Below are 13,170 nucleotides of genomic sequence, written 5' to 3' on the forward strand. Positions count from 1 at the left end.
CGTTTCGCCTGTCTTCATCAGGAGGCGTGGCTAACAGTCATGTGTGTCAGTATATGAAGGGTTTGTACCCATCAGAGGGGTCCAGTAATTGGTGATGCAGGTCAATTAATGGCGCATGCGTGAACGTCACCACACCACGTGACGGCACTTACTCCTGCACTCATGGAATGCAAACAATCCACCCGCTGCTAGGCAGCGGGGATCACATGCATGCCAGTGGAGTGCATCGGGAAGGCCCGGGTGTAGCGAGGCACGAGCATGCGCACTGACCATGTAAGGGGAGTCAATAGATGAATTACAGGTAAAAATTATGAAAGTGTGGAGGGGTGACTGAAAAAGGCAAAATATAAAAGGAAATAATTATGAATATGGGCAAAATGAATTAAAAAATAATGGAATAAGGATGTAGTGGGCCATCATATACTGACACACATGACTGTTAGCCACGCCTCCAGACGAAGATGGGCGAAACACACGTAGAGGCGGCAGGGCCAGGCTCAAATTCTGTGATATACCAAGTAAGTTATGGCGCTGGCACTTTGTCTGTGGATACTCTGTTTAATTAATATGCACTGAGGCAAATGAGTGATTTATATCCATGTCTCCTCTCCATTTGGAGTTTGACCCCTTATGGGACTACTTGGAACGTGGTAATGGTGACTCCTATGTATTCAATGTGCTCTCACATTAATTACAGAGCATAGTAATTGCAATCTATTGTATTTATTTTTTCAGTTGTTAACAATGCCACACTTTGATTCACAAAATCCATGTTACCTGCTTTGGTAGTGCTACTCTGGATTAAAGTAATTTTGTATAATTTTAACATTAACCCCTTCACCCCCGGAGCTTTTTCCGTTTTTCGCTCCCCTCCTTCCCAGAGCCGTAACTTTTTTATTTTTCCGTCAATTTGGCCATGTGAGGGCTTATTTTTTGCGGGACGAGTTGTACTTTTGAACGACATCATTGGTTTTAGCATGTCGTGTACTAGAAAACGGGAAAAAAATTCCAAGTGCAGTGAAATTGCAAAAAAAGTGCAATCCCACATTTGTTTTTTGCTTGCCTATTTTGCTAGGTTCACTAAATGCTAAAACTGACCTGCCATTATGATTCTCCAGGTCACTACGAGTTCATAGACACCTAACATGACTAGGTTATTTTTCACCTAAGTGGTGAAAAAAAATTCCAAACTTTGCAAAAAACAAAACAAAATTGCGCCATTTTCCGATACTCGTAGCGTCTCCATTTTTCGTGATCTGGGGTCAGGTGAGGGCTTATTTTTTGCGTGCCGAGCTGGCGTTTTTAATGATAGCATTTTGGTGTAGATACGTTCTTTTGATCGCCCGTTATTGCATTTTAATGCAATGTCGTGGCGACCATAAAAAAACGTAAATCTGGCGTTTCGAATTTTTTTCTCATTACGCCATTTAGCGATCAGGTTAATGCTTTTTTTTAATTGATAGATCGGGCGATTCTGAACGCGGCGATACCAAATATGTGTAGGTTGGGGTTTTTTTTTATTGATTTATTTTGATTGGGGCGAAAGGGGGGTGATTTAAACTTTTTTATTTTTTTTATTTTTTTCACATTTTTAAAAACTTTTTTTTTTTTACTTTTGCCATGCTTCTATAGCCTCCATGGGAGGCTAGAAGCAGGCACAGCCCGATCGGCTCTGCTACATAACAGCGATCATCAGATCGCTGTTATGTAGCTAAAATGCAGGTGTGCTGTGAGCGCCGACCACAATGGAGGAGCATCGCCGACCCCCGATCATGTGACGGGGGTCGGCGATGCGCTCATATCCGGCCGCACGGCCGGATGCGGTAGTTAAATGCCGCTGTCTGCGTTTGACAGCGGCATTTAACTAGTTAATAGCGGCGGGTGATCGCGATTTCACCCGCCGCTATTGCGCGCACATGTCAGCTGTAAAAAACAGCTGACATGTCGCGACTTTGATGTGCGCTCACCGCCGGAGCGCACATCAAAGCGGGGGTCCCGACATGTGACGTACTATTCCGTCACATGTCGGGAAGGGGTTAATAAATTGATAACATTTTGGTAACTATACTCTTGACCCTTCCTTTTTGGTTTTTCATACCCAAATAGGATTTGTTGTGTGGTATTGATATTTTGAGTTCTTTTCAATGCATAATCTCTTGATGTCCTCTTTGGGGAAAATTTGTGCTTAGCTATAAACATGAGTATCGCAAAATAATTTTAAACAGGTTGCAGGAATCAAGTCAATGATCTCCATCTGAAATATAAAATTCAGTGCTCATACGGTAAACTTTTCCATATTGGCATGCATTATCATTACTGCTTCTGGTGCCTTTCTCTCCTGGAAATCCACTCCTCTGCTTGCATCGGATTCTGAAAGAAAATTGCCCTCTCACCATCTACTACCCTCAGCCAGGCTGGGTACGCCATCAAATAAATCACCTTTTAACTTTTCAGGCGTCTCGTAATTGAAATAAATGAAGCTCTTTGTTTCTGCAAATCAGCTGAAAAGTCCAGAAACAACATTACTGTGGCATTTTCATGTTTAACCCCTTAACCCCCAGAGCTTTCGTCGGTTCTGCGTTTTCATTTTTCGCTCCCCTCCTTCCCAGAGCCATAACTTTTTTTAATTTTTCAGTCAATATGGCCATGTGAGGGCTTATTTTTTGAGGGACGAGTTGTACTTTTGAACGAACCATTGGTTTTTCCAAGTGCGTTGAAATTGCAAAGTGCAATCCTATACTTGTTTTATGTTTGGCTTTTTTGCTAGGTTCACTAAATGCTAAAACTGACCTGCATAATGATCCTCCAGGTCATTATGAGTTCAAAGATACCAAAACATGTCTAGGTTATTTTTTATCTAAGTGGTAAAAAAAATATTCCAAACTGTGCTAAAAAAAAAAATTGCTCAATTTTCCGATACCTGTACTGTCTCCAATCTTGGGTTGGGCTTCTTTTTTGTGTGCCGAGCTGAAGTTTTCAAGGATACCATTTCGGTGCAGATACGGTCTTGGATAGCCCGTTATTGCATTTTAATGCAACGTCTGGGCGACCAAAAAAAACTTAATTCTGGCGTTTTGAATTTTTTTCTCGCTACGCTGTTTAGTGATCAGGTCAATTCTTTTTATTTTATTGATAGATCGGGCGATTCTGAACGCGGCGATACCAAATATGTGTAGGTTTGATTTTTTTTATTGTTTTATTTTGAATGGGGCGAAAGGGGGGTGATTTGAACTATATTTTTTTATTTTTTTCATATTTTTAAAAACCTTTTTTTTTACTTTTGCCATGCTTCAATAGCCTCCATGGGAGGCTAGAAGCTGGCATAGCCTGATCAGCTCTGTTACATAGGGACGATGCTCAGATTGCCCCTACGTAGTTGAATTACAGCAGTGCTATGAGCGCCGACAACCGGGTGGTGCTCACAGCAATCTGGCATCAACAACCATAGAGGTATCCAGGAGACCCCCTGGTTGTCATGCTGATGCACCACTGACCCCCGATCACGTGACGGGGTCAGCGGTGCGCTGACATGTCCCAGCTTTGATGTGGGCTCACCGCCGGAGCCAGTATCAAAGCGGGGGTTCTGCCATCAGATGTACTATTCTGTCCGATGGCAGAAAGGGGTTAAAGATCATAGGGAACATAGGTAAAAGACTAATAGAATACCAAATGCTTTTTGAAAGCAAGTGAATTCTTAAAGGGAAGGTGCCACCAGTTTTTTTGTAGTTTGTTTTTTTGTGAAATTAAGCTTAAAATAGTAAAGAAAATGTATTAATGCAATGTTTGCACTGTTTGCAAACATTTCTATATGAAAAATATTATATATTTTCTTACAAAAATATATATTGACCACTAGGGGGAGCATTTTCCGTTTTAGACCTCAAGCAGCTATAGTAAGACTTACCAGCTTTACTGTTAGCTGGAAAATTGGGGCAGTAACTGCTGACATCAACATTTCCCTCCCCTTTTGGGTGGTCTAATATCCCTGGGGCAGAATGAAGAGCAGCATCACAGGGCAGAGCCATTTTGTGTGTGACTGCCCTGTGATCTGCTATCACCAGTAGTTACTGCATCAGAAACACAGCTACAGAGTTTACAAAAGACCAGAACACAGTGGGCTCAGCAGCATGGTGGACTGGAGGAAGAGTGAAGACATGTGGTGTTTATGTATGGAGCAGCATTATCTGAGCAGAGCTGTCTGTGACTCATCCCTCAATAAGATAAGAAGGAGCTCCAGGTCTGCAGTGAATGGCCAGGCAATGTGGAGGGAGGGGGGAGATACATTGGTATGGCTGAGAAAGACTGATGGGAGAGAGAGCTCCCTCTCTGCAGGCTGTGAATGCAGCTTACCGGAGATCTACGGGACTGTGTGTGAGGAGGCGGAGACAGAGCAGGAGAAGCACACAGGGAGGGCAGCGTGTAAGAGCAGAGGATGTCTGCCCAGTGCCTGGAGTACAGAGGAGCATGGAGGTAAATCACCCGCACTCCCCATCCTCCGGCTCCAGTGAGTGCTTCTCTCCTGCGATAGAGAGTAAGCGGAGCTGGGCAGATAGCACTGGGCTATAATAAAATGGCTGCTAGTCACACCTACAGCAGTGAATTGTGCAACCCACAGAGGCGTGCCCAGCTCACTGCTAATGCTGCTGCAATGTTAAGAGATAGGGTCAGCGCCGGTCTATTATCTCCTATGTCCATGGGGTGCCGTAAAATGACACTGATAGTGTCGTGAACTGCTGTGAAACCAAGATGTCAGCCCCCAGTGCCTTCTTTAAACTCATATAACACACGAAATCTGTTTCACATGCATTTAAAACTTGGTTATAGCAGCATGTTATGCTACATTAAGGTGATTTATTAATAATCTACAAACGCGGTACCTTCCCTTTAAACTTGGTTCTCTGTCTTTACTTTTTGGACATATCAAACAATAAGAGTAAGCCAGAGAGCAGCTGCAGCCTTGGCTTCCTGTTGATGTTCAATACATCCTAAGGCAGGAACAGTGAAGCCAGTGCTGATTCGGTGCTGGGCTCCATGTTCTGTAACAACCTCACATTAGCCCAGGGAACGTGAGGGTCAAGACCACTTGAACAGCACTGGCATACAAAATGAGTATGAGTGTTTTTATTTGAAATAGGACAAACATGAGGAATGACAAGGTGTTGTCCTAGTAATGGACAACCCCTTTAAGAAATACAATTTTTGGTTAAAACATTTCCAACATTCTGAACATGAAAAAGGCTTCTCCCCTTTGTGACTTCTCTGATGTTAAAGAGTTGATTTTAGTGTAAAACATTTCCTACATTATGAACATGAAAAAAATTCTCCCCTGTGTGAGTACTTTGGTGTATAACAAGATTAAATTTCTTATTAAAACCTTTCCCACATTCCGGAGAGGAAAAAGGCTTCTCCCCTGTGTGAATTCTCTGGTGGTTAACCAACCCTGATTTCTGATTAAAACATTTCCCACATTCTGAACAGGAAAAAGACATCTCCAATGAATCGTTAGCTGTCGCCAATGAATCAGAAGACAGGACCTTTTTGAAAGGATCAAATGATAGGTCTTTGCTGTGAAGGGATGATGGTATATCTGGAGTAATGGCATTAACTTCGATTGTATCCAGTGGGATCTCAAAATCATCTGATTAAAACATTGAAGATGTCAGCTGTTCCTCTGATCTCCCGGTAAAGTCATCTGCCAAGATATAAACCAATTATTATTTTTGAATAGAATATCTTTGAATGTCTTTTATATTTCTACTTAAACTGTCTGTAAATAGGGCAAGTTATGTAAAAATGTTGAATTCTTCACCAAGACAATGACAGCTCACAGTCTAATAGAAAATCTCATAGGATGAACCAGTGGAGTGTGGTGTTCAACTGTTTGTTCATTATACCTCCCAAATATGGAATAAAAAGCCACAAAGAAACGCTATGTTGATGGAGCGGAATACGGTTAACCGAGCTGCGCAAGTCCGGCCGGTCCGATGGCACCTCCAGAGTTCCCTTTGCAGGTGGAAATCGGTGCCTACCTTCTAGCGCTTGTGTGTTGTGGTCCTCCCCTGCTGTGCTTACGGGATAGTCCCCACAACTGTTGTGTCTGTTTCTTAAGTTACCTTACAACTCGATTATGATGTTCTTCTTCGTCCCCCAGATGCTATGGCTAGGACGCACCCGTATGACGGGTAGGCTCGGAGCTCTTCCGGGACCCTAGTGTCGCCCCTCTCCAAATGTTGCCCCCTATGTCTTCTTAGGTGATTTGAGTGAGACAGCCCGCCTATAACTGACTGTCCTGCCGTAGGTTTGAAGTAAATAGGCTAGGATCCAGTTGCTGTGCATACTCTGTGTGAACATTGCTGCAGATTATTGTTTGCACTGGTGTGCCCAGCGGCCAATCCCTGACTGTAGGCTGGCTGTCTCATTTGGTAATACCACACCTGTGCAGTCGCCATCTTTACTTGGGGCCCACTGCACCATGAGAGTGCATTTGATTTGAGGCCTAGACAGGTAAGCACCTTTGCCTGTTTTTCTGTGTTTTTTCTAGAATAGTGGAGTTTTTTTCCTCTTTTTTTCCTCCTGTTGTGGTTTTTGCTGTTAGACTAGGACTGGCAAGCGTGAGGACCCGTGACGTGGGTTGCCAGCTTATGTATTGTGGCCATAATATTAACGAATACCTTACATTTTTCGATATGTTCTTGTGCACTTTTTTTACTTTTACTTTTTGAGGTGCAGTTGGGCCCTGATGGCTTTGTAAGTTGTGGCCTCTGTTCATACAGGACGCATTACAGTTAGCACTGGTCAGCCCGCCACATGGCGTTACTAATAGGCTAGGATCCAGTTGCTGTGCATACTCTGTGTGAACATTGCTGCAGATTATTATGTGCACTGGTGTGCCCAGCGGCCAATCCCTGATTGTAGGCTGGCTGTCTCATTTGGTAATACCACACCTGTGCAGTCGCCATCTTTACTTGGGGCCCACTGCACCATGAGAGTGCATTTGATTTGAGGCCTAGACAGGTAAGCACCTTTGCCTGTTTTTCTGTGTTTTTTCTAGAATAGTGGAGGTTTTTTCCTCTTTTTTTCCTCCTGTTGTGGTTTTTGCTGTTAGACTAGGACTGGCAAGCGTGAGGACCCGTGACGTGGGTTGTCAGCTTATGTATTGTGGCCATAATATTAACGAATACCTTACATTTTTCGATATGTTCTTGTGCACTTTTTTTACTTTTACTTTTTGAGGTGCAGTTGGGCCCTGATGGCTTTGTAAGTTGTGGCCTCTGTTCATACAGGACGCATTACAGTTAGCACTGGTCAGCCCGCCACATGGCATTACTAATAGGCTAGGATCCAGTTGCTGTGCATACTCTGTGTGAACATTGCTGCAGATTATTGTTTGCACTGGTGTGCCCAGCGGCCAATCCCTGACTGTAGGCTGGCTGTCTCATTTGGTAATACCACACCTGTGCAGTCGCCATCTTTACTTGGGGCCCACTGCACCATGAGAGTGCATTTGATTTGAGGCCTAGACAGGTAAGCACCTTTGCCTGTTTTTCTGTGTTTTTTCTAGAATAGTGGAGGTTTTTTCCTCTTTTTTTCCTCCTGTTGAGGTTTGAAGTATTGCCTGGAGCCTAATACTTCCTCGGCGTTCCGGCCACCGGCTACGCGCCTCAGTAGGATGTTGCCTCGTCTTACAGCACGACTCCTACTGGTGTTTCTCCTTGTTGCGTTGATCTCATTTCTCACTCAGCACAATAAACCTCGCTTCTTGTCCTTTCTTGGGGTACCGCCGCGATGAAGTGCAGGCGCGGTCCCGTAACGTTCTCTCTGTTCGCTAGGCCTCTGTCAGGATCCCACCCCTGACAGGGACCCCCCTGAGTCTCTCCCTGCAACACCCTCTGCCACAGGGTGTTGCCTGTTCGATTCCCAGTGAGCTTCTCCTCTAACTTCCTATCTAACCCCCAGTTTTACCAGATTGTGAGGAGTGGCCTAATACATAGCACTCTTAGCTCCCCCTGGAGGCCAGACTGTGAAGTGTATTGGTGTCTGTGATACCTGGTCAGGTGAACTCCTTCAGTGCCATCAGACGTACCATAGCCCCCCTTAGTGGCGGAGCAAAAGTACTGCAACGACCAGGACTCTGGGGCGCTGCATTGACAAACCTAATACCAATAAAAACTTCTATTCATCTAACAAAAAACCAATCCCCACTCAGGTCCATTATCTATCAGTGGAAAAACAGGAGGTTTCCACATTATTAGTGTCTCAAAGTTTCTTGAGTAATATGGCTACCATTAACCAATTCAGCAATAACCACTCTCCCAAGTCAAATTTCCCCCTCGATTCTGAGCCTTTCAGTGTGCCCAAACCACATGTATTTGCCATTACTATAGTGAGAGAACCTGTTTAATTTACGGTGTGTGTGTATCCTGGAGCACAATCAGGGCATTATGAGTTGGGTAATAAAATGGCATATTTGCAATTTTGTTTTCTCCTACATCGACTGTGTGCCAATTTCCAGAAAGTGCCTGTGGAATCAAAAATTGTCACTACTCCAATAGATTAGTTCGCTGAGGTTATAATTTCCAAAATGGAGTCATTTTATGGGGATTCCTACAGCTCTGATTTTCAGAAATTTTGTCATATTAGAGCTTCTGCAGATGGTGTGTCACAGCTCTTCTAGGATCTGCTCCTATGAAGTCAAAAGGAGTGTCCTTATTCATAAGACAGGTGGGGCTAGTAATGGAGTACACATTGGTACCAGAAGCTCTGGATGACATAGGCTCGATTCAGCCACTAAGATTAGGGTGCCTGGGACAAGTAGTACCATCCAGTCACCTGGGTGTATGTGCTGTCCAGCTGAAGTAATCTGCTCCCTGATTCAGCCAATTGGGTAGCACCATATTCTACGAAAGCTCGAAGCATTTTGAAAGTAGCTGCCAGATACAGCCTTGCTCTCCTCTGGTTCAGTCCTCTAGTCTCCGCTCACGGCTCGTGTATTTGTTTACTGTTGTGATGCCGGCCTGTTTGCTGACTACTCTTCTGATTTTCTATTTTCCCTGCCTTACTGGTTCTGACCCGGCTACCTGACTATTGCTCTTCCCATTTCACACCACCGAACAGCAGGCAACACTGTGGCCCAAGCCAGGGGGGGGGTCTCTATGTAAGTCCAGATCCATGTTGTGGTTTTAAAGGGTGATGAGCAAGACAATCCCTGGGATCAGAAAGATGGAGTAGATAGCGCCAAGTATGTTTGTGGTGGCTTACAGGTGGCCACAAAAACTGCTACTAATACATTGTGTCTGCCAACTATTCCAGTAAGATCTGGATTCAATAGCTAAATGGTGCTCTTTCTCTTCTCAACCTTGAAATGTGCCCAGACAGTAATGTACAACCATATATAGGGTATTGTCAGAAATGAGAGAAGTTGTAAAATAATTTGTAAGGGCCACCTCTTTGCTATTACCCTTTGTGACAGTGAAAAATGTGGGCTTATATTTTGTGAAGAATTCTAAAATTATCACCACATGAAGTGACACTTGTGGGCCCTGATTAGGAACACAAAACTGGCTGCAGGAACTGGTTATCAGAGTATTTTGTTAACTAACTACTGTGGTCAAAAACTGTGACTATAAACAATAACACATCTACTGAAATGATCAAACTCAACAAACTTCATTACTAAAAAATTATTGATTAGTGGTGAAACCTCTCTGAAGTAGTTACAGCATGGGCCTTGTGGTTCTTGGCAATCTAAATTATCTTAATTTTCTGTGTAATGAGTTTCAAGAAGAAATGTTAGATAGTCAAAGATAAGAGTAGAGAAAGTATTAGCACCCCCCATTTCAGGAGAGATTGTGCAGTAATCTGAATTAGGATTGAAAACATAATGAAATTTATGACGTGGAGTGAATCCATGAAACCAGGGCTCGAGCCATGTCAACATCTTCTGCAGACGTGAATAAATGTACATTACTACCATCAGCCATGCACAGCTTAGAGATATATCATGGGATAAGGGTAATGTTTTGTATGTAGTTTATCATAATCCTCCTTGAAGTTAGTTGGTTTTAAAGAAATTGAAAAGTCAGGATGAAGGTGAAACTTGTTTTTGAACAGAAAATTCCACTTGGCCCTGACTGCACATTTAATGTTGTCGATCATAAAAGCAAAGTTTGGCCACAAAGAATGGACCTGGTCTTGTAGGGACCATATGAGCACATTCAGCAGCACAGAAGGGGGAGAACGTAGATTCATCCAATAAGATATCAGGGATCTAGGAAGCCAAAAAAGCATCATTATCCTCCACTTTCTCTTACAGGCCCATTATAATATTTTTCTTCAAGTGATTTTCTAACTTTTTAGCACATTCTACGTCATTTGGCTTTGTAGTTTACAGATCTGGGCAGGTAATGGTCAGTGTCTACTAATCGCAGGTGGATGGGTGGATACTCCAGGTTGTAAGTTCTATAGAAAAAGATTTAATTTCACTAAGTAATTTCAACATTTCCAAATAGAGCAGAATGTTGTGGTCTAGAGGCAAAATGGTGATCACGCGATTGTGATACGACCGGAACAGACTATCGAAAAATCTGTGACTTCTCTGCATTTAGTGGTTTCTACTCACCTGGGTAGTCATATGTGGGAATCTCCTCTTTACACCGCTCATCACCCATCACATATGTCTCTATAGTATTAATATGGGTCATGTCTTCACCCTGAAACAAATATTGTAAAGGTCACAGACAGATGGAGAAATCACATCTATGATCAGCTCTAATCCTGCCATCTCCACAGCTCTCATTACACAAGTATAAAACATATAATACTGGGGGACAAAACAAGACTGAGCACAAGACCTTCACCGGCATCTACACATCATAGCGGAGCTCTCCTGACACCTTCTTTCCATCTACCTGATGATCCTGAGGAACATTGGGATCCTCTTGTTTACAGTCCTCTGGAAAAAGAGTAAGGGGGGATCTCTCTGGTGTTGTCATCTTACTGGATAGATCTGGAGGAAACACATACAAGGACTGAATTCATTATTTACATACAGATAATAATAGCCCGTGTATATTTAGTCCTGTCTATTACCTGGTGATGTGAGGGGTTGAGGAATCTCCATCATGATGTCCTTGTGCACATCTTTGTGTCTCTATAAATACTTCCACTCCTCCATGGAGAAATAGACAGTGACATCCTGACACCTTATAGGAACCTAATGTCCCAACATTCCCAGCAGTGTCACCTCTCCAGTCAGCAGCTGAATCATCTTGCAGGCGAGTTCTAGGATCTTCTGGTCATTGATGTCCTTATATACCAGGGGGTTACATGGAGGCCTTGGGATTGGACTCAGGGGTCTTCCCCACCCCTCAGACACAGGGTCCTGACAGCGCTCACTAGAGGTCTTCTTCACTACTGTGTAATCCTGGTTATGGAGAGACACATTAATAAATCTCACTACAGACATTTCCAGAGTCCTCACCTCTCCAGTTCTGTCCATCTGTTATTCCCATAGATAAGAATGATGTAATGTGACGTTATCAGAATCTCTCACCTCTCCATTAAGCCGGAAGAGGATCTCTAGGGTGAGGTGTAATATCGTCTCCCCCATCTTGTCTCTGTCCATATCCATCCTTGATGGGTAATTCAGGAAAATTATCTTATATAGAAAATCTTCACTGAGAGGATCTGATATTGTAGAGACCTGAATGGGAAGAAGATGAGCCGATGTAACATCATAAATATCCTGTGTAATAATACAATTATTTGAGATAATAACGGAAACACAGGAGGAGATAGAACGTGTAGATGTTGCATTCTCTAGTCTTTTATGGACTGGAACATAAGTTGAATTGCTGGCTAAGACATCTCCATGCTCCCAATAACTTTCTATGTTTCTCACTGCTTCAGCAACTGATTGGCTGTAGGAATCACACTCATCTTCCATAACGCTAATTCTCGTCTCATTTACCGACCCTGGAATCGGCATTAGTAATACTGCAGGAGATATTCATTACACGTGGCAGGAGAAATAACGACTTCATGATGAGGACGACATCTTCATCTTCTACTACGGCTCTAGAAACATATTTGTCCAGAGTCCGTCACTGACTCCATCCCCACCGGCCTCTATATGAAGGTTTCCCGTCTTCCCCGCACTGTAATCTTCTATCACGTTAGAGCTCAGGTCTGATTCACACACAGAAGTTTGAGGCTTTTATTTTTGCTTGTTTGTAAGAACAACAAGACAGGAGTTGTTTGACATCAATATCTCCATTTACAGTGTTTTATTTTCTCTTTATATTATACTAGCTGTACTACCCGGCTTAGCCCAGGTTAATAACTGCTGTTAGCAAAATAGAATGTGTTAACAAAAATGTATTCTGCACACAAAAAACACAAAACAAATAGATAGAAATGTAATTATTAAAAGGCAAAAACTAAGCTATTAGAAACATTTCACAACATATATTTCAACACCAGAGATACTCCACACAGATTTAACTAAATTGGCCAAGTAATGTGAAGTAATCTTCTACTACTTATTCGAGAGCCTTTTGATAAACGACATTTTTAGTTTTGCATGTGGTGAGTTTTCCATGAGGTGAGTTTTGCACGTGTGGCAAGTTTTGCGTGAGCCTAGTTTTGCATGTGGCGAGTTTTGCATGTGGCAAATTTTGCGCGTGGCGAGTTTTGAGTGGCGACTTTTGTGTTTCGACTTTTATGTGGCAAGGTTGGTGTATGTGTGGTGAAATGTGTGCTGAGGGTGGTATATGTGTTCAAGCACATGGTAGTGTGTGGCGCATTTTGTGTGTGTGTTCATATCCCCGTGGTGGTGTGGTGATTATCCCATGTCGGGGCCCTACCTTAGCAACTGTACGGTATATACTCTTTGGCGCCATCGCTCTCACTCTTTAAGTCCCCCTTGTTCACATCTGGCAGCTGTCAATTTGCCTCCAACACTTTTCCTTTCACTTTTTCCCCATTATGTAGATAGGGGCAAAATTGTTTGGTGAATTGGAACGCGCGGGGTTAAAATTTCGCCTCACAACATATCCTATGACACTCTCAGGGTCCAGACGTGTGACTGTGCAAAATTTTGTGGCTGTAGCTGCGACGGTGCAGATGCCAATCCCGGACATACACACACACATTCAGCTTTATATATTAGAT

The sequence above is a fragment of the Ranitomeya variabilis genome, chromosome 4, assembly GCF_051348905.1.
Source record: "Ranitomeya variabilis isolate aRanVar5 chromosome 4, aRanVar5.hap1, whole genome shotgun sequence".
In the NCBI taxonomy this organism is placed as follows: domain Eukaryota; kingdom Metazoa; phylum Chordata; class Amphibia; order Anura; family Dendrobatidae; genus Ranitomeya; species Ranitomeya variabilis.